The sequence below is a fragment of the Rhinolophus sinicus genome, linkage group LG05 (genome assembly GCF_036562045.2).
Source record: "Rhinolophus sinicus isolate RSC01 linkage group LG05, ASM3656204v1, whole genome shotgun sequence".
NCBI classification, from domain to species: Eukaryota; Metazoa; Chordata; class Mammalia; order Chiroptera; family Rhinolophidae; genus Rhinolophus; species Rhinolophus sinicus.
Genome location: NC_133755.1, coordinates 170,653,040 through 170,675,731, shown reverse-complemented (window position 1 = coordinate 170,675,731; position 22,692 = coordinate 170,653,040). Strand labels below are relative to the sequence as shown.

The 22,692-nt window shown below is 42.8% G+C and overlaps 1 protein-coding gene and 2 pseudogenes across 1 annotated transcript in view; 1 reads left to right on the top strand and 2 right to left on the bottom strand.

Moving 5' to 3' along the window:
- The first annotated feature begins 793 nt into the window (after window positions 1-793).
- LOC109449311 (histone acetyltransferase type B catalytic subunit) lies at window positions 794-3,775 on the top strand (annotated as a pseudogene).
- A 9,816-nt stretch (window positions 3,776-13,591) lies between these two features.
- Window positions 13,592-14,238, bottom strand: LOC109449315 (large ribosomal subunit protein eL6; annotated as a pseudogene).
- A 4,958-nt stretch (window positions 14,239-19,196) lies between these two features.
- MTHFD1L (methylenetetrahydrofolate dehydrogenase (NADP+ dependent) 1 like) overlaps window positions 19,197-22,692 on the bottom strand; it is a 187,825-nt gene continuing 184,329 nt past the window's right edge. The window contains exon 28 of the mRNA XM_074333706.1: window positions 19,197-19,497. The gene's annotated coding sequence lies outside the window, so the exon portion shown is untranslated. The remainder of the gene's footprint in view (window positions 19,498-22,692) is intronic.

Sequence of the window (22,692 nt, the reverse complement as noted above, 5' to 3'; positions counted from 1 at the left end):
TCATGATCTTTATTTCAGATCAGTAACAAGGCATGTTTCTGGAATGTGTATGTGGTTTTGGTATAAACAGTCCCCAAACTCATGTATCAACCTGACAAAGTCTCGACTCAAGAGTTTGTTTCAAGAAAAAAAAAAAAAGCCATTTATGATAGAAAGAATTACAAGCCTATAAATTGTGCTGAAGTGTGTTTATATTACATTAGAGATTAAATAAAGTAATCTAAGAGTAACCCAAACTATAAGTTGTAGCTGTAGTGGCCTTGATCGCGGGCACAAGCAAATACAGATTCCCAAGCAGATGGCCAGCACATCAGGACATTGTTTCCAGGGGGTGAAATTACCATTCTCATCTTGAGAAACTGAAGTTCAAAGAGATCCTTGACTGCCTCCAGTCAGACTAAGCCCTCATTTCAGGAGCCAGGAATACCTGTGACCACTCTGACCCAACTCAGGTGACAACTTACAGCTGATCCATAAGACCTCGTTGACTTAAGCAAGTACCAGAAAGCCAACTCTTTGAAATCTGGCCCTAACATGAAATCTGGCCCTAAGCCTACCTTCCACCACATCATCAGACACCAAATACTTAGGACCCACCCAAGACTCCCATCTCATGAGACAACAAGTTCACCTGGGAGTTCCCATACTAGCTGTGAATTTTCATCAGATGTTTAGAGATGTCTGTGACACATCTCTGGCCCCTCCTGCACCTCATGAATACCAAGACCTCCCAAATCACAGTTCAACCACCAGTCAAGTTTTCTAGAGAACCAGGGACGTCACTTGCTCAGTGATGTTGTCTGATGCTAAGGGTCAAGCAAAGCCAGAAAAAGAGGACAAAGGAATCAAAGTCATATGTTCAAGTAAATACACTAACAACAAGTCCAAGAAGAAGCTGCAGGAGGAAGTTTGTGGGGTTTATAAGCAAAATCCATGCTTTATAAAATAGCCATGGGTTAAGTAAACGTAGTTTCAAGGCAAACTGCTTTATGCCATATGTGCATGATTACAGACTATATGTCAAATGTATATCATTAAGACCTATAATCTATTAATATTAGATGATGGAACTATTTGTAATCCTCACTGAATTTATAATTAGACAGGAGCAAAAATGCACAGATGGTTTAGGCTGGTGGCTCAGAGACGTAGATAAATGTCATTGCCCAGACTCCTGACATATCTCACCTGGGCCACTTTAATTAGCTCCCAGTTCATCTCCTGGCCTCTTGCCTCTCCCTGATTCATCCTCTCCAGAGTTATGATGGCAATTTTTGCTGAAAATACTTCTGTGGCTCCTCAGTGTCCTTGGAATAAAGACCACAATATTAATATGTCATTTACAACTCTTTGAAATCTGGCCCTAACATACATTTCTAAGCCTACCTTCCACCATGTCATCAGACACCAAATATTTAGGATACACCCAAGACTCCCTTGTTCATGAAGTCTTTGTACCACGGAGCACATCCCTACAGAAATCAGCCTTAAAGCAGAATTTTGTAAGGGCAGGTTGTATTTTTCCAAAGATGGCCATACCTGCCGATGTATCCCACTCTATGTGCTCTTCTTACTATGTGACTGATATTCATCCATTGAGATGTGGGTCTCTCTCCTCGAATCTGGGTGGAGGCTATGACCACCTTGATCAACGGAGTATGATGGAAGCAAAGCTGTGTGACTCCCAGGCTAGGTCGCAACAAGGACATAGCTTCTTTCTGGCTCTGTCTCCCTTGGGATGCTCATCCTTGGATCGCAGCCAACATACTGTGAGGAAGCCCAGTTCATGTGCAGATGCCATGTGTGGGGGTTCCAACCAGTAGTCCCAATTAGATCCCAGCTAAGAGCCAGCATCAACTGTCACACAAGAACAAGGCCTCAGATGATTCCAGCTCCTACCCTGCAAACAAACCTTCCAGCTGAGGCCCCAGTCCTTGTGGAGAAGAGATAAAACTGTGGTCCCTCTGTGGCCCACATTTCTGGCCCACTGAAACCATAAGAGATAGTAAAGGATAATTGTCGCTTTAGGTCCCTAAGGTTTGGGGTAATGTGCTATGTGGCCATAGTTAATTAATACGATACTACTTACCTGCTTTTTTTTTTTTACTTACCTGGTTTTACTCACACCAGGTAACAGATCTTGGTTCTCAGTAGTGAGTGAGTATCCAGTGCAGAAATCTCTCTATAAAGGTATCATGAACGGCCTTTTAAATCATGGATTTTAGCTCAGAAATGGCGGATAAGTTCCTGAGAAAAGTTTACCAGGGGGAGGGGGTGGGCAGGTTTGGGAAAGAACGCCGAGACGGTGGTGACAGTGCCCTCCTGGAACTTTCGGACTCTAGCCTGGGTTCCAGAAGGACTTGCTTCAGCCTGGAAGTGCGGAACTCTCAGTGCAGCTCCTGGTCAGCAGAGGATTTGGTGTTACGGAGAAATTTTTGGTTGAATGTAAGAGTGCAGTGGAGAAGAAACTGGCAGAGTATAAATGTAACGCCAACGCAGCAATTGAACTAAAATTAGTTCCTTTTCCTGAAGATCTTGAGAATGACATTAGAACTTTCTTTTCTGAATATACCCATCAACTCTTTGGGGATGATGAAACTGCTTTTGGTAACAAGGGTCTGAAGATCCTGTTATACTATATTGCTGGTAACCTGTCAACAATGTTCTGTGTCGAATATGCATCGAAAGTTGATGAGAACTTTGTGTAGAGGCAGATGATATCGAGGGCAAAATTAGACAAATCATTCCACCTGGCTTTTGTACAAACACGAATGATTTTATTTCTTTGCTGGAAAAAGAAGTTGATTTCAAGCCATTTGGAACCTTACTCCATACATACTCTGTTGTAAGTCCAACAGGAGGAGAAAACTTTACCTTTCAAATATACAAGGCTGACATGACATGTAGAGGCTTTCGAGAATATCATGAAAGGCTTTAGACCTTTTTGATATGTTTTATTGAAACTTCTAGCTTTATTGACAAGGATGATGAAAGATGGCACTACTTTCTAGTATTTGAGAAGTATAATAAGGATGGACCTACGCTCTTTGCGACCGTAGGCTACATGACAGTCTATAATTACTATGTGTACCCAGACAAAACCCGGCCACGTGTAAGTCAGATGCTGATACTGACTCCATTTCAAGGTCAAGGCCATGGTGCTCAACTTCTTGAAACAGTTCATAGATACTGCATTGCATCTCCTTCTGTTCTTGATATTACAGCGGAAGATCCATCCAAAAGCTATGTGAAATTACGAGACTTTGTGCTTGTGAAGCTTTGTCAAGATTTGCCTTGTTTTTCTTGGGAAAAGTTAATGCAAGGATTCAATGAAGATATGGCAATAGAGGCACAACAGAAGTTCAAAATAAATAAGGAACATGCTAGACGGGTTTACGAAATTCTTCGACTACTGGTAACTGACATGAGAGATGCTGAATAATACAGAAGCTATAGACTGGATATTAAAAAAAGATTAATTAGCCTGTATAAGAAAAAGCAGAGAGATCTTGCTAAAATGAGAAAATGTCTCAGACCAGAAGAACTGACAAACCAGATGAACCAAATAGAAATAAGCATGCAACATGAACAGCTGGAAGAAAGCTTTCAGGAGCCTGTGGAAGATTACCGACGTGTTATTGAATGCCTATTGAATGCTCAAGAGTAAAGATTATACTGCTCTGTACAGGAAGTCTGCAAATTTCTGTACATTGTGTTGTGAAAAAAAATCTGACGATTAATTTTAAAATCTTTGTAACATTTTACATACATTAAAAGTTATCTATCTTTAGTTGAATATTTTCTTTTGGAGAGATTGTATATTTTAAAATACTGTTTAGAGTCTATGAGCATATATTACATTAAAAAAGATATAGCTTCTGAAAAAAAAATTATGGATTTTATAGGGGAAAAATAGGATATTTTAATCCTGACTTAAGAAGTGAGGGGTGTGGATGTGTGTGTGCACGTGTGCTTAGTATCTTAAGCATAAATAAAAAGAACAGAACACAAATGCTAATCAGGGAAGGTCTGATCAAAACCATCAGTTCCTCTTGGCTGAGTCCTGGTAAGGAGGGTTCGTCACCGTGATCTTGAGGAGAAAGGCACACGAGGCTTTAGATCCCTGTATTTGCACTTGAGCAGCTCCGCTATTGTGTCCTATGTGATTCTGTTTGCAGGCTCTTTGTTGTGGCCTTGGTTGTTTCTTGTTTAAGGATCTTAGTCCCATGTCCATATCTGCAAAGATGATTGCTCAGCTGGGCTTCAAGTTCCAGAGCCGTGTCTGCCGCCTTGGGTGATGATTTACTTTGTTAGGAATCTATCTCATTCTTCATGTCTACATCATGTCATTGTGTGGACGTTCCAATGATTTTTGTCAGCTCTCTATTCCTAGGTTAATTTCCAATGCTTTTAGTCCACAAATGTAAGTGCTCTGTGGCTTTGCCGTGGTCTGCGGGCAGCCAGTGCTGAATTGTACTCTTGCTGCCTTTCTTACTTGTCTTCCTGCTTCCCTGGCCCAGGTCTACTGGGCACACATGGATATCTGCACTGTGCTTCTTGCTAAGAGCCCGAATTATGGCTGTGGTAAGGGGTGACGGAAAAGGTCCTGGTCAAAACAGAGAAAATCTGAAGGTTAGTGACTCTTCATCGCATGGCGGATGTTAGCTGATGTATATAATCCTGAGCCCAGACACTCAGGAGATCAACTCTTGATTGTATTAAGGGTGGGGAATAAGAATACACATAATCTAAAAATAATGCCTGTTTTCTCAAACATATCTGAATTACACCAAAATGAGGACATATCTAATTTGGGGGGATGCCAATGAGTTTAGGGCAAAATAATGAAACCTGTGAAGATGCAACTTTGCGAGAGCCCCCAGGCTGACTAACTTGCCTCTCCTGCTTCTGCCCCAGCCCCTCCATCTCTGATGAGGCTGCAGCATTGTCACTGAGTGGAATAAGAAAGCACAGTAGGAAGAGCTTCTGGCTGGACATAGGTCTTATTTTCCAGGCTAATAGTTTTTCCAGGGAGAAAGTGCCTTCCTTGGTGGTTTGGCTCTGACGTTGTTCCTGCTGCAAGATTGAGCAGCTGCTGAGAGCCGGGGCTTGGAGTCCCACAGACCGAAACCAAATCCCACTTGCTCCCTGTTTGTGGACAAGTCACTAAATTTTCTAAGCCTCAGTTTCCTCTCTGTCAGATGAGGATAATCATTGCAGCCCTCACGGGATCCTTGTGAGGATTGAATGAGGTCATGCTGATAAAATGTGTAGCAGAGAGCCTGGTTCACGGCTCCCTCTCTATAAATAGTACCTGATATTAATTCTCGGGCTCTCAGAGCCGTAAGAGACTATAACAGACAATTCTTTTCAAATCTCTCATTTTACGAGTGAGGCAACTGAAGACCAGAAAGGGGAGATGACTTGTTCAAGGTCATGTAACTAGTTAGAGTAGAATCTAGTAATCAGAACCAGAGCTGACCTAAACCCCAGACACAAAATGAATAAGAATGAGGAGATAAAATTTGTATTAAATGAGTCAAAAGGTTTGTAGGTGTCTGACAATTAATGCACATAAACATTATTTTCAATGTGGAAAAATATCCACAACATAAAATTTACCATTTTAACCATTTTAAAGTGTACAGTTCTGTGGTATTAAGTACATTCTGTGCAATCATCACCACCATCCATCTCCAGAACTTCTTCGTCTTACCGAGTTAAAACTCTGTACCTTTAAATGATCATTAATGTAGCTTTGAATCAGAAAAAAATATATGTGAATTGGGAAAACAAATTTCCAGGGTATCCTAGCATATAGTCTTGACATAAAATATCACCAGTTTTCCTCTTCACCTTCGACTATTTGTGGAGTTGTCCATTATTTCTGGTCACTTCTGGAAGCTTTATTCATTTTCGGGCTGCGGGCGCTTTGTGTTTTCTGCTCTCCATCTCTGGGTGTGCCGTCTCTCTGCCCTGGGCTGGCTGGAGAGGAGCCCCAAACCCTCAAGGACTCGAGTTGCTACCAATGGTAAGAGCAAACAGAATTATAACAACAAAAGAGACACCAGGTCCATTTGCCTTCAGTTGTGATTCGAAGCTGCTGGGGACCTGAGACTCCCATGGGATCAAGCTGAGGGACCCCTGAAAATGACTCAGCCTGGGCTTGTCCTGCTTCCCCAAGGAGCTACCAGCAGGCTCAGCCTTGCCACTCGGGAATGTTCAGGAATGCTTCATGTCCTTCTTTAGCTGCCAGGACTGGGTTGCATCATAAGCCTTTGAGCCATTCTCTAGGTTCTTCTCTTTTGAATTGTTAGTGCTTCTTAATCATTCTTCCCCTTTAAATCGCAATAATACATTTAAAAAAATCTGGATTCTGCCATGGTAATATTAATAAGAATAATAGCATCACTATGCTCTTGCTATGTGTATTAAGTACATTATACTTAGAATACATGTTAGCTTCACGACAATCCATGACCATAGAACAATCCTGGTTATTATTGTATAATGTGGAAACTGAGGCATTACGAGGATAAGTGACTTGCTACGGTCACACGGGCAGGAAGCAGAGAGCTGGGTACAAGGCCAGGCGCTCCGGATCTATCTGCCACTCATTCCGGACCCAGCTGCCTGAGAAGGACACTTCCTGGCAAACTATGATTACACTGATCATGTCAGCTAAGTTCTCAGGATATTTAAAGTTGGAGTGGTATATTGAAAATAAACGTCACTTACAGTGACTTTAAATACAAGCCAATTCTACTTAGTAGCCAGAAATCGTCATATTAATAAAAAACTGTTTTTCAATTTATTTGTGCTAAAATACACATAATATAAAATTTACTATTTTAACCATTTTCAGTGTACAATTCAGGGGTATTAATTAATTATAATCACAATATTGTGTAACCATCGCCACTATCTAATCCCAAGCTGTTTCATCACCCAAAAAGAAACTCTGTACCCATTAAGCAAGCACTTGCAGCCCGTTAACCTCCAATCCACTTTTTGCCTCTATGAATTTGCCTATTCACTTCATATAAGTGGAATCACACAATACGTGTCCTGGTATGTCTGGCTTATTTCACTCAACATAATGTTGTCAAGGTCCATCCATGTTGTATTATGTGTCAGAATTTCATCCATTATATGTGTATATTCCACATTTTGTTTATCCATTCATTTGTTGATGGATTCTTGGGTTATTTCCCCCTTTTGGCTGTTGTGAGTAATGCTGCTATAAGCATGGGTGTGTAAGTATCTGGTTGAGTCCCTGTTTTCAATTCTTTGAATTTATTATAAATAAATTCTATATTTAACGTTTTGAGGAACTCTTTTTTTGCTATGGAAGTAAACAGGTTGAAAAAAGGCAATATACTACAATTGCATGAAGTGAATTTCATTGCTATGATTAAAAACCAAACCAAACAATCCCCCTTTGTGGATTACAAAGGCAGCAATATTCTTTTCTTTTTTTTTTTTTTGCCCATTTTTTTTTTTATTAGTTTCAGGTGTACAAAGAAACATAGTAATTAGACTGCAATATTCTTGATAATGTATTTTTAATTTGATAACACAAAGAAAAGAAATAATCGAATTGTTATGAAAACCATATTAAAAATTCAGCCTTATTAGAGTGAATCCGTGGCTACATTCTAAGAATTAGTCTCCCCATTCTTTTTTTTTTTAATTTTATTGGCGAACAGTGTGTTTCTCCAGGGCCCATCAGCTCCAAGTCGTTGGACTTCAGTCTAGTTGTGGAGGGTGCAGCTCAGCTCCAAGTCCCGTCGCCATTTTCAATCTTTAGTTGCAGGGGGCACAGCCCACCATCCCATGTGCAAATTGAACTGGCAACCTTGTTGTTAAGAGCTGGCACTCTAACCATTGAGCCATCCAGCCACCCCGAGTCTCCCCATTCCGGATGTGCCATTTGAAAGAGTCTGGAAGAACTCGCCCTGTCTGCCATCGCAGTTTTGTAGGAATGTGCTGGGCCCAGGCAGGTGACTTTAAGCCTGGGAGGCTGGGTCCTGGGCAAGGGAGGGCATGGTCCCAGGCAGGTGGAGCCGAAGGAAGGGCACTTGGGTGGAGCGTGACGGGGAGCAGGAACACCTGTTTCTGTCTGAAGTTACTCCTTGGCCACCAAACAGCTGAATCAGAAGAGACAGAGTTCAGAGCTGCCCGTGTTCCGGAGTTAGAGAGAGCAGAGTTGTTATGAAAACCCTGGGTTCCATTGAGGGAGGCCACTAAGATCACTTTGGCAAAACCAGGAAGGCTGAGGTGAGGGCTCCTGGAATTCTTCTGAAACATCTAGTCAGAGTGTAGCTCTTGTTGCTCAATTCAAAGCACCTTTCATGCCTGTGATGACTTGGTGTGTGGATTGGGGGACAAATCCCTGGGGAGGCAGGCTGGGTGTGGGCAGGGGGACACAGCTGTAATTTTGGAATGCCCTCCTGGCAATTCTGATGCCTTGAATCACCGTAACCAGGTCACATTCAGAGGCAACACCCTTAGCAAACAGGTAGAATTAGAAAATAACACCGGATTAAGTTCATTCATTAAGCATACCAGTAAGTGTGTTTCCTCCCCAGTACTTTTCTTCGGGTGTCTTGGGTGGCGGAGGAGGAAGAAGAGTGTCATGTGGGGTGTCATGCGGGATCTCTGCTCCCGCCCCCTGCACAAGAACACAGGACATGAGGCCAAAAAGGAACACCCACGGAGCCATAAGTAGGGGAGTCATATCACTATATTCTCGCTGGTGGTATCTGCCTCTCTGCAATCCGCTTTTGCTAGCTCAGCCACCATCTTCTTGCTAGCCCTCATTTACTGCTAGCATAGCCACAGCAGTGATATTAGTGGCCAGTGGCTCACTGGTTACAGCTGACGGCCAACTAGCCACAGCTGATGGCCATCCAATCACAGTTGATGGCCATTTACTACCTGAGCCAGCACCTTTCTATGTGAGGCCGAGAGCCTGGAAACTGCTCTTTGGGGCTCTGTCCCCACAAAGAGATTGTTCTAGAGGGGCTACCTCAGGGTTGGCGCTGTGTCATCAATTTCCCTCAGAGCCCAGGCCTGGCCCTCACATTGGTCCTTGGCTGTGGGTGTCACATCAAAGAGGTGAGGCCTCTGCAGGGGCAACTGGCCCTCTTTCCTCAAGGGTCAGCTCATATGTGGGGATTTTCCTCTCACTGAGGCCCAGCCTGGCACCTGCACTCATAGCTCCTGGCAACCTGTGGGGATCCCAGAGCAGGCACTTTCCAGGGCTTTCTGGGCCTTGGCTCCTCCCTCTAACTCCCTTTTCCCACCACTCAGCCTCCAGCACGTTACTGGTTTTTGCCCCTTAGGTGCAAGTATCAAGCTGGATACAGTATTAAAGCAAAGGGAGGAAGTCCTTTAAGGAAAATGTCTTATTCCTTTATAAATCATTACTCTGCATTGCTGTTGACCTCTGGACATACTTCAGCCAATGTGAGGGGAGTGTATCCATCCTTCACTGCCATTTTCTACCAACCTCCGTGGCAAGCCTACTTTTTTCCCAATGGCATCTGATTCAGGGGTTCTCTCTTTGTCCTGTTTCCTGCTGCCATCTTGGGGAGTTGTAATATCCATGTAAATTATGGATTGGTTCATTCATTCAACAAAAAATTATTGAGCAGCTACTACTTTGGCCACTAAGTTGTGTTAAAATACAAAGTAGAGACCAGACTTGAAAATTCCCTGAGCAGACAAAGCCAGTTAAGCCATATAAGCAAAACCTAACTTAACTTATCCTAGAACAAAATTGTCATTAACTTGGTCTGCTTTTTGTAAATACCTTTGAAAATCATAAACGAAACTTATAAACAGTATTCCAAAATTGGCATATAAATTAACCACTTTTAACCAACCCTCTGTCATTAGGAAAAACTCCAATGCTATAACCAATAATTGTAAAGAATAAACAGCCTCCAAATTTTCATTATGTAAGCTGTCCTGTAACACATATCTCTGAGCTTCATTCTACTGTTGGTTTGAGAGCTCTTAGTTCACAGACTGTGTTTATGTGTACAATAGAACACTTACTGGTTACTATTTTATTGATCTGATGGTTTCACTTAATTATTTCTGGATTTTTGACAGCAGGGATAGGAATACTACTACTACCAGTAATGATGGTTAGGAAATGCCTGTTTGTCACGCGTTACATTTCAACTGTGTACTTGCCTACCTGTGCTGGGTGAATTCCTCATCCTGGCTGCATCTGCCTAGAACCAGGGCTTGGTACTGTGCATAGGATTAAGCACTTGACACTGAAAAATGTTTTCTTACGTTGAATCATACACCCCATAAATGATGCTATTCATCTCTCAGATACAGTGATCCAGAGATGAACCCGTAAGATCACAGAATTTTAAACACGATTATCCTAAAAATGTCTAGGTGGAAAAATTACTAATTTTAAGATGAATTTTTCTGTTTTGATCCATAACTCAGGTCTAGAACGAGTGTCAGGGCCGATGATGTCTATCTGGAGTTTGTGTGGCATTGGGAGGTTTGCACAAATGGTGACTCACAGTACTTCCGTCCTCGCTGGTCACATGGTGGGGAGAAAGGTTCGCCTCCTAGCACTCTTGCCCATTTTGGTCACACGGGGGTTAAAGCCCTAGTGTGGAGAGGTTGGTAGTCATCTAAAGTAGGGCACAAGCTCTCTTCTTACCCACGTTGGAGGCAATCTTTCTGGCTGTTAACTAGATCCCGCCTTTTTTACTCGCTTATTTCCTGTTCCTGTGATTATCGGGGTTGCTCTGAGCCTTCTTATCCTCCCCATGTCTCCTTCAGGCTCTGTCCTCACAGAGCCGTTCACCTGGCTGGTCTGGGAACTGCCAGCCCTGTCAGGTGTCTGCACGGATGAAGACATCTGCTTAAATCTCTGCTCCCATTTCAAAATCCGCTAAGAACTGAACTTTTTGTCTTTGATTTCTCCTTTAGGAACAAGCAATATCACCAGCTAAATTGGGGCTTTAATTCTCAGGTTGCCTGCCCACTTCATGAGGGGTTAAAACAGCTTCTTTTTGGCGATTACCTTCCTGTGTTTGAATTGGAACACACCGTGGTGGGGAACGGGAGTCGTCTGGGGGGACAACCTCGCATGCTTTACCCTTCAAACCTGTTGTGTTCTAACTAGCTGCTTTGAGCTCTCTTAAATTTTTTAAAATAGGAGAATCTCAAACTATTTATCAGTTAGCGTATTCTTGCTTCCCAATCGCCACTTGATAGAGGAGAGTGTTGTTTCTAAGAACATTTTTACCCCTAGCTCACTGCAGAGAAGCAGGGCGTGCTGGGGCGGAATGCACAGACGGAATGTTATTTCCATGTGTGTCTCACAGTTCCTGGAGGACCTCAAACATCTCATATTGTGTTTTCCCCAAAAATAAGACCAGGTCTTGCTCCAAAAGATGTCATTTTTGCTCCAAAAGATGCATTAGGGCTTATGTTCAGGGGATGTCATCTTGAAAAATCATGCTAGGACTTATTTTCCGGGTAGGTCTCATTTTCCGGGCAACACTGTATATAGCATACTACTTTCTTTTTTTCATGTTTGTAGGGCTCCATCAGCCACTTTGCCTCATGGACTGCAGATTTGTCAGAAACCAGAACCCACCCCAGATTTGTCTTTCACTGCACAAGCTTAACTCCTCACCACTCCCCTTTCCTCTCGGCCAAATCCCATCCTGCCAAGATCTTCAAGCCAGCTCCCATCTTGCTGGCTGTTTCCAGTTTAGTCCCAACTCGCTCATCACTCCAGAACTATGGCTTCCCACCTTCCTTGGCTTCTTTCCTCCCTAATTATTTAGCACTTAAGTGGATTTTTTCTGTTCATTTGTAGTTTGTTGCGAATGTTTCTGTTTCTGTCACTTCTGTTTATATGTATTTACAGTTAGTTCAATTATCTGTTCTAATGGTGAGCAGGGGGCATGAATAATTTAAAAATAATTTACACTTGGCTTTGGAATGCATTTTTGTACTCACTTTGAGTTTGGGGGTGTCTGATATTCTGGGAATTCACATCTCAAACTCTGTACTGAGGCCACAGTATAAAATACCTTGGGAGGAGTGGGGAGTTATTCAGCATTTTTTTTTGCCTCTGGCCCTTGAAATATCCTTTGGCTCCCAACTCCGTGAAGTTGAAAAGCATCCCTTCTCGTACAATTGGCTTGTTCCTGACCCAGGAGAGCCTTCCCAGCCCCTTCAGGGTGTCCGTCTTGGTTGTTTGTCTGGTACACATCCTCTCTATCAAGGGGGGAGGTAAGCAGGAGGCCAGCTTGGAGACAAATTATCAGGGCTCACGTAATTATTTGAGAAAGAAAAATTCCTTAATTGTAAGACTTTGCCAAATGAGCACTCGTTAAATTTGTCTGCTCATGAGCACACATACAAGTGTCATCAGTCTGATTGTTTTGAAAGATTATCTTCACAATCCTTATTGTAAAATACGTAAGTGACATGATGTATGATAGAAAATATTAACTGGTTTTAAACTATCAGGGTCCTTCCACACAGGGCTGAGTAAACAGATGTCATTCGCTGTGCTGTGCCCCCCCAAAGGCTTGCAGCCCTGACCACACCACAAGAAATATTTAAGTTGAGCTGATTGGTTACATAAACACTCTAACCTTAAACTCAGCCCGGGCAATTACACACTTCTCCTCTGAGCGCCGCTCTGTCAGGACGGAGGGGGCGTGGGCTGTTTTCAGAACAAACCTGCCTTTAGTCTTCTAAGCGTGGGATGACATACGGTTGATAAAGTATCTGAAAGCTTGTATTTTTAAAGCATTTCAGGAAACTAAACCACAAATCTAGAGTGCTAAAGAGAAGGGTTGACTTAACACTGAGTGAGATTTTATAAAAATGAACTCAAAACACGGATAGAACCCCCCCCACCCCCCCACCCCCCGCAGATGGGACAAAAGCCACTCCCCCAGGGCTGGCCTCAACGTTACTTGCAGGTGCTCTTGCCCGCCCTGGCCCCACCCCAGGATCCTCGCAATTTCTGGGGTCATTTCACCGGCACCCCTCCCCCAGCCTTGATCCTTTTCTTGAATCTACTGAGTTTAACCTGAGGCCTTGCCTGGATAGGCATTCAGCGCATCCTGGGTTATCAGACAAGACTCTGGACGGGAGACCCTGAATCTGACTGACCCCGTAGACTTCTTCCTTGTCCACTTAACCTTCCTCAGAGGTCGAGGTCGTGGTTGCTGAGATGGTAAAAGGATTTATTTAGGAGGCTTGGGAGCCTATCGAAGCTGTGGCTGAGAAGGGCAGGGAGAAATGCCACGGAAACATTTAATTCCTTGGCTCTGAAAGGGTATCGGGAATTGAGGGGACTGTAGTGGCGACGCAGGACATGCAGGCGGGGACACAAGGGACCGGAAGATGAACGACAAGGGTTACGTATTCTTTCAACAAGTATTTATTTAGCACATCCTATCTGTTAAGTATCGTGCTAGGCACAGTGGTGATACAAAAGTGGAGTTCAGGTTCATTCTTTTTTTTTTTTTTTTTTTTTTTTTAGCAGATCAGGCATTTCGTTAGGTTCTTCGTAATATATTTAGAACACTAGTTTGCGAGGATAAACCCCATTTGTGAGCAAACACAGAGCGGAAGTAGCCCTGGAGCTGATGGACAGTTTTGATTCTGGGTGGAATTTGCGAGTCCACAGGTTTCTGGTCAACCTTAGGCCACCCTGTAATTTCTTGTCTTCTCTTTCTCGGTGTCTCACCCTCCTGGAGCCTGTGCTTGCACAGCTTCTCCTTTGTGAAGTAAGCACCAGTGAGATGTTGGAGGGTTTTCACACCGCCAATGTTAATTTCGGTGGAGGTGGCGATGACTGATATCCGGCGTGTTCTACACAGAGGAACTGGATGGAGGGACAGAGGTCCAGTCACAAATCACAAGCCACTGCTCAGCTGCTTCAGGAAAACAACTCTCTTGCCTCTGGAGCCCAGTGAGGATGATCAGAATGGTCCCGCGGGTGATGCTGCACCCAAGTTTTCTCACGTGCTGACTGAAAGGTTTCTTGTCCTGGCTCAACAGCTTTCAAGGCGCATCTTCAGTAGGATAGTACCTAGGCATTTTGTGAAGTTTAACCACTCGGATGCTGCCATACTTGTCACCACCACTGGTTTTGTGACAGTAGTAAGAACCTTCTCCTTCTCTCTCTTTTCAATCCCGGATTTAGCTGTGGAATACTTTCTGTTGTCCGTGGCCTTTCAGGAATTTGTAGCCAGTCTGGAACATCTGCCAATTCCCCTGACCAGGACAGGGTTTCGGCTGCAGTGGGTCTCCCCTTCTGAGGCGTTCTGGCCTCAGGTTACCCTTAACCTTGCCACCAACATCATCCTGCTTGGCCTGAGGTTTCTTCTCCTTAGTGTCTGGTTTCTCAGCTTTTTCACCCACCATCTTGCAAGATGGGAAAGAGTTCGGTTAATTCTTAAACTTTAATATGCAGGAAAATAATTTAGTGAACTTCTTAAAACACTTCTTGATTCCCAGGATCAATTCCAGAGTCTAATTTATTAGGTCTAAATGGAGACGTGAAGCTACGTTTTTAACAAGCATCTCAAATAATCCTGATGCAGATGGTCTTGGGATTGAAAAAAAGCCCCCCAAACCTGTAGGTATAATAAAACAAGCCTAAATGCTAGGGAGTCTTCTATTAATTGCCCAGAGAGGATTCCTATGTTCAACTAACTCGTATGAATTTAGCTGACCTTGAATACACTGGACATGGCCAGTCACAGTGCTGCCCCATGAAGCGTGTCCCTTGTAGTTGAGACACACATCCATAGTCTTGGACTCAGGACAGTAATGCTAAGTGAGGTGGCCACGCTTTGGACCTACCCCAGAGCTTAAGCAACACAAAAGAATGAGCATTAGATTACCTAGGAAGACAAACCACATCGATAAGGTGAGATCACAGGAGGGTGGCACAGGGAAGAACTTGATTCTTCTTCGTCTCATGTGGAAGGCTCAACTACATGGTCCTACTCCATTATTGTGAAGTATTTTCCCCATCCTTTTTGGCTTATGACATCTACCTTTTGTCCTAGAATCCACCTTCTGACAGACCTGAAGGAAAGCCCAGCAGCCATGGTTCTTTGGGCAATCCTCTAAATCCATGGTTATTTTAATGCATAATCAGAAGAGGATGCCTCTGTATGTAACATCCCACAAACAGCGGCCAAGGAGGGGGATACTGGCCTTTTAGGGACCCTGACTTTTAGCTTTGTCTCACCTCCAATGACCAATGGTGTCTGCCCAGGGTTGTGGACACTGGTTTGCTCTCAGGAAACTTACAGGCTCTAGGAGAAACATGGCCTCTTAATGGGTAACGGCTTGAAACCCAACTAAATCTCCTAATTGACCAATAGCTAAACCTGAAAGTCAAGGTCTCCCTTTAAGACTAGTTCTCAAAGTGTGAACTGGGGTCTGTGGGCAATCCATCAGGGACATTATGTAGGCCATGAAATCTGCCCCATGGTTTCTGAAAGTTTTGGCATTTATGCAGCTCAGTATTTTCTCATGACATGAACTAAAACCTTTTGCTTATGAAATCTTCCATCGGTGTATACTCCAGCACCAGCTACAACTCAATTCAACTCAATTCAATTCTGACACTACATGGAGTTAGCACAGTCCCCACAGGTTATAGGGCGGGGACCCCAAGAAGACTGCCTCCACTTCCTATGCCAGTTGCAGGTGGGCATACATGCGCTCAATGAATGGATGAATTCACTCTGAAAAGACTTAGTGATCCACTTATTACCTTCCAGTCCGCCATTCTGTGGGTTGGGGATACAGTGGAGAATACCCCAACACGTTCCCTTCAGTCATGGAATTTATGTTTATTTACTTTTCTTCTTGAAACATTCTGCTTCATTCTCGGTAGTTGCCCAGTACATGTTGGTAGAACAAATGAATGAACAAATTAACGAATTAAAAAAATGCTGTTCAACAATGGGTCTTACCAGTAAATTACAGTGAAACCTGTAATTTTGTAGAAATAACATTGTTGGTTACCCTGAGCCTATAGTCCCCAGAAAAAGGATGCAAGCTGAGGCCTCGTGTGAGCTGTGGGGGGCTAGGTCAGGTGGGCTCGGTCACCAGGGGCAGCACCGGAAACCACGTGGGAAGCCAGGGCGCCAGAGCAGGGCAGGGTGGGAGTTCAGGAGCTGGCGTTGCTAACCAAGCTGTGCATTGACAGCACTCTACAGTTTCCAGAGCTTCTTCTGTATTGTCTGAGTTAGGCTCGTAAGGGCTTCAGTGACAACTGCTGTCTGTGCTACTCCCAGAGCAAGAATCTCAGCTCCAGACCAGGAACCCTGGAGCAGGGACCGGTCGGGGCAGCCTGGAGCACAGCACTGCCACGGAGACGGCATTTAGGCTGCCAGACTTTCCTCTAGTGCCAGGGTTTATAACCTCTTGTGCATGGACCCCTTTAACAGTCTGATGAAGTGTGTGGAACCCTTATCAGAATGTTTTTAAATGCCCTGTATGATGATAAAGCAAACCAATGAGAGTTAAATGCGATTATCAAGATGGAATCAAATTTGGTTATAGCAACAAATGTGGCTCTTTACACATGAAATAACAAGGATGGGATAGATCTATTAACTATCATGATTTTGAGGTAGTGATGAGCATAAATGCTACTGTGACTATCTACAGAAACTGTAATGCAGAATTAAAATATCAGTGACTTTTGGCGACAGACATGGGTGCTGTTAATAGTGGTTTGTTGCCGACATTCATGATTCAAGGAAATGTTACATTACAGTTAGAGGTCAATGAAAACAAAGATGTAATTCTTTTTTTCATCTAAGTTCATGGACTCCTGAATTCTAGTCAACTTTCCCTTGATTCAAGTGTAGCTGCAAGAGCTTTTTTCGGATCTGTCTATGGCGCATTAGATTTAAGGAACCACCTGAAGACCCACTTACTAACCAACTGCTCTGCCATAATACTCCACTTTTTCAGTGGATATGGACTGTAGGTTTGTAACAAATGTTATAAAAGTGCCCTTATTACTTTTTAGTCCTTTGTATATTACACATTCTACAAAAGCAATGGAAAAATATGTGTATGTGGATTTTTCTGGAATCAATAAGGTAAGCTTCATACTTATAAATTTTGATAAAACCCAGTCCCTGGAGAATGTCAACCCAGAGAAATTCTCTTTAAATATCTTTTGTGAAGAACACTCATGTATTGCTTAATTCAGCACATTCCAGTTAAACAAAATAACCCTGGAAATAGAGGAATAAAAGGAATATTAATGAGTGCATTGGCTAGTTGCCGAGCTGAGACCTGAGTCTCCCAGGTTACCAGTTAATCCCCACAGTGTGTACCTCTGGGAGCCTTCAGGGTTCTCCCAGTTTGGGTCTCCACTTTGGCGGGTGTTGCTACTACAGCCGTGAGCAGAGGGAGCAAGACCACATGTCTGTGAGCCATGGCGGGTCACTGGGGTCCCTCACCATTTCTAGTCCGTTCCTGTCCCTTACATTTCAATTATAGAAGCAGAGAGAAATCTGGATCTGCCTTTCCTGGGAAGATTTCTAACTGAAACCCACCATGCCAAAGGCTACTTGATTTTTTTTCCCCTCATGCCTTGGCGTCAGAAGAGAGTAGATGACTAGCTCTTCCCTAAAATAACATCTGCAGTCTATGAATGCCTCAACTCAAATCATGAGTCGATAAGCCCATTAACCAACCTGCCAAAGATCTTTCTTGCCAGTGGAGACTGATTCTTCAGCAGGAGTGTGTGCTTGTAGGGTAAGTGAATGAGAGAAAACAAATCAATCAAACACAGTTATGACATATAGAGAGGGGTTAAGATGAGCCCCCGCAAGGGGTAGCAGTTTGGAGTTTCCAGTACACCCTGGATTACAGGTTCTTCAATGTGACTGTTAAGATTCCCACATCTGTGTTCAGGATGTTGTTTTTCTTTCTTTTTTTGGTGAATTGGTGAGTTGCCTGGTAAAACCAGACAAAGAAGGAAATCCCTGGTCTAAAGAACTTGAAATATACATTTCTAAAATCTTCCCCCCGATCCCCCAAACATTTTAAAATAGAAAATAGAGCTTTACATGGTAGAGGAAAATAAAACTCAAGTAGCAGATGGGAAATGCTGAAAAATCAATTCATGAGAAAGACTGCTTACTGAATGCATTACAGAGAACAAACTTACTGAGAACCCTTATAATCCTCAAATAGTATTGAACATACTAGTTTACTGTGTATGTAGAGAGGTGTACCCCCGAAGAAAGGGCTGGAATGGGGTGGGGGCACTCCTGCGAAATTATTCGTGGGATGGTCTTTGCATGGGGAGGCTTTTAGTGAGTAGTCAGTGTTTTGGAACAAATTAAATTGTATATAAAGATACATTATGGGCAGAGCAACGAATGAGAGTCAGTGAAGGGTGTAGAACAAGAACACAGGAAAGAGCCAATGGCAAGGAATCCTGCAGGATGTGCCTGGGGGACATTTAAGATATTTATGGTGACTATTTTACTTACACTGCTTAGAGGACAATCACGTCTTGTGCGCTCCTGAATGCTTCGTTCTGTCTTAACTTTCACATAATTTTATATTATTGTAGGAAAAAAATGGGAACAAAGAAGGGTCAGGAACTCTGGGGAGGGGGAAAAGGCCATAGAACAGTCTTTACTCCGAATTAAGAGTTGGACAAATGGAACAACATTTGCCAAACACCTGACATTTATGAGGCACTTTCTTTCCCCTATGGGCCCTCGAAAGCTAATTGATCACTGAGATTCATTTATAGGTAGAAGAAACTAGCATAAAACCCCTCGTTTTTAGGTGAGTGATGTAAATTTCAGTGGCACTGAAAAGTATTTCTGGATATAAAATGCACTTTGCTCCAAAGGATATTACAAATCTCCAACAGTCGGAGCATTTCACAATTGACCAGATATTTCTCTTGTGTGCGCGTTATTTTTTTCTTGTTATGTTTATAAAGCTCTGGTTGTATTCACAATTTTCCAGGAAACTGGTGTCAGGTAACAACCCCAACATGAAGAGTTACCTCTAGAGAGCAGCGTTTTATCTGGTGCTGAAAACGTGCTGGTTGGTTTTCTAGATACATATTTATTTTCAGTTCAAAGACAAAACAGAAAACTCCAGAGTGGAAAATGTTACCTTTTAGTTCACACTCTTTTAATCCCCCAGTCCCCATACAGTAAACATTCTAAAGTGTAAGCAATGGGACATAATGTAAACTCTGCAGAAACAGAAAATAAATTAGTTTCTTTCAAACTTGGTGGAGGTCCTTTTACGGAACACTATACTCGGTTGCAAACAGAATTTGTCTTGAAGGAAGGATAAATCTTTGGCCTATTTCACCATTTCTCCAGCATTGCGTAACAAGTATATTTCAAATTTGCTGTCTTCTCCAACTGCAGCCAAAAGGCAAGGAGCAGTTTGTGTTTCAGGAGCCTGAAAAACAGAAAAAAAAAATGCTCAGGGCTTTAAGAACAGCTTTCCTCCCTGGTGTTAAACTGTTAATATATGATAGCTCTAAAGCTGGAGACCAAAAGAAAATTCAAGGGCGGTTAAGTGATTCTATTCACAAGACGGGGCTGGGGCTGGGATCGCTCTTTGCAATCTTTTTACTTATGGGCAGTGACAATCCGTTTTTGTACCACTCTGTGACTGAGTCAGCAGGGATGCTGCTGGCAGCCTTCTAAGCTTCCTAAAAGATTTACTGGGGACCTGGCAGTAATTCCATGGCTTCCAAATTTGGGATCTATAGCCTCCAGGATCCTGTTGAGTGAGAATGTTTGGGATTTTAGATTTGGAATTCTGTCGCCTTGGATTTCAGTTTCTCTTTTACACTAAGTACAGAAAGCAAGGTCTGTAAAATGCATTTAGGACAAGAATGAAAGTGAGTAGACCTGGACCTTATTATTGGTAAGGCTTTGTTGCTTTCTCTCAAAGGATATTAAGACTCTGCTACTACTGAATCCTCCAATCTTTTCGAAAGAGAAGTGAAAAAAACTGTATTTTAAAAAGAACAAACAAACACAGCACCTATGGTCCAGAAAAGAAAAACATGTATTCACTCCAGGAGAAATGTAAATTCAAGCATTCAGCCTTTAATCTGAATTTATACATGGAAGAATTTCTCTATTGCGCCAAGAGTTCAAAGTCGGCTGGAATACAGCAAGTCGGTCTCCCACAGATGAGGGAGGGGTTTGGAGTCAGAAAAGATGCTTGATTAGCTTCAGCACGTAAGATGGTGATGAAGACAGGGGACTAGGAACTTCAAATACTCCCCTAACGTCTGATCAAGTCAGGGAAGTAAACAAAAGCAGCACTGCCAGCATAATATACATTAACAGAAAGAAAACATTTCAGATGTTAGGGAGGGAGGTTTGCCGGTGCAGATCTCACCCCTCCACTCAGGGATGAGGCCAGCCCCACTTCGGGGGCCCTAGATGTGAAGCTCAGTGATGCCGGGGGAGGGAAGGGGCAGCTGGGGAGAGGAGGGTGGGCTTGGTGGACGGGCGATGACCTGAGGCACCGCGAGGCTGGAAAAGGCTTTCCAGCTCCAGAGGCTGAGGTGGGAGAGCAGCTGATCAGTCACCTTTGTAGCCAATGGTTTTATGTTGAAGGGGCTGAGATGAGAGTGCACGGTTCCACAGTTTAAGAAAATTCAAAGGGTTGGCAGAAGTATAGAAAAATCTGATTATAGTTTAAAAAAAATCAGAAATGCAATAACCAAGGTGAGAATGTAAAAATGAATCAGTTCATTGTTTATTCAGTGGAAAAAAATTATAGAAGTTTATTCACTAGGAGAATATTTTGGAAGCTAGAATATATAACAAGGGCCCAGACACACGGAAGAGGACGAGACAGTGGGACTGACAAGAGGAATCCGCAGCCACCAGAAGCCGGAGGAGCCAAGGAATGGATTCTAGAGCCTCTGGGGGCGATGGGGCCCCACAGACACCTTCATTTCGGCCTACTGACTTCGGACTTTTAGCCTCCAGAGCTGTGAAATAATGCATTTCTGGTGTTTTAAACCACCCAGTAATTTGTCACAGCAGCCATAGGATGTATACCATCAGGGGAAGGGACGATTAGCTCTCTTCTCTACTAAACAAAGAAAATTTCATTTTATTTATTATTAGTAATAACTCTTGGCTCATGGCTTCTCTTTACTAACGACGATGTATTTTTTTTTTTTTTTTGGTTTTTTTTTTTTCAAGTGTTTACGGTTTAATAACTAGGTGGTAAACCTATAAAGAAAAGCAAACAAGAGATTTCCAAAACAAGTCAGGATAGGCTTTTTTCTTTGAAGGGAAGGAGGAGGTTAAGAATTGAGAGGGGTCACAAGGGCCACTTCAGAAGTTCTGGCAACGTCTGTTTGTTGTAAAATAAATTTATTGGGGGTGACAATGGTTAGTAAAATTATACAGGTTTCAAGTGTACATTTCTGTAATACATCATCTATATCTCACATTGTGTGCTCACCACCCAGAGTCAGTTCTCCTTCCATCACCATGTATTTGACCTCCTTTACCCTCTTCTACCACCCGCTCCCCCCTTACCCTCTGGTAACCACGAAACTGTTGTCTGTGTCTACGAGTTTTTGTTTCTTTGTTTGCTTGTCTTGTTTCTTTGTTGTTTTCAGTTTTATATCCCACATACGAGTGAAGTCATATGGTTCTCGACTTTTTCTGTCTGACTTATTTCGCTTAGCATAATAATCTCAGGATATATCCATGTTGTCGCAAATGGCAGTATTTCATCTTTTCTTAAGGCAGAATAGTATTCCATTATATATAAATGAGGTCTGACAATTAAGTTCGCGAACTCATCCTAGAAAAAGTGCTACATACCTCATTGCTGAATATCACTATAGTCACCTTCGAAGTACTCCCCTTGGGAAACTATGCACCGATGCCAGCGCCTAGCCCACCCTTCAAAGCAATTTTGGAACTCTTTTTCTGGAATGCCTATCAGAGCTGTCGTCATATTACCTTGATGTCCTGAATGTCATCAAAATGTCTTCCTTTCAATATTTCCTCTATCTTCAGGTAAAGAAAGAAGTCACTGGGGGCTAGATCAGGTGAGTAGGGAGGGTGTGCCAATAGTTATTTGTTTACTGGCTAAAAAACTCCCTCATAGACAATGCCTTGTGAGCTGGTGTATTGTCGTGATATAAGAGCCAAAAATTGTGGGCGAAAAGTTCAGGTCGTCTAACTTTTTCACACAGCCTTTTCATCACTTCCACATACTAAACTTGGTGAACTGTTTGTCCAATTGGTACAAATTCATAATGAATAATCCCTCTGATGTAAAAAAGGTTAGCAACATCGTTGCAACAAGTTTGTGAACTTAATTGTCAGACCCCATATACCACATCTTTATCCAATCATCTATCGAAGGACACTTTGGTTGTTTACATGTGTTGGCCACCATAAATAATTCTGCAACAAACATCACAGAATACGTATATCTTTACAGATAAATGTTTTCAGATTTTTTGGGTAGATACCCAGGAGAGGGATTGAGGAACCACCATACTGTTTTCCATAGTGGCTGTACCAACTGACATTCCCACCAACAGTGTATGAGGGTTCCTTTTACTCCACAGCTTCTCCAGCATTTGTTATTATTTGTCTT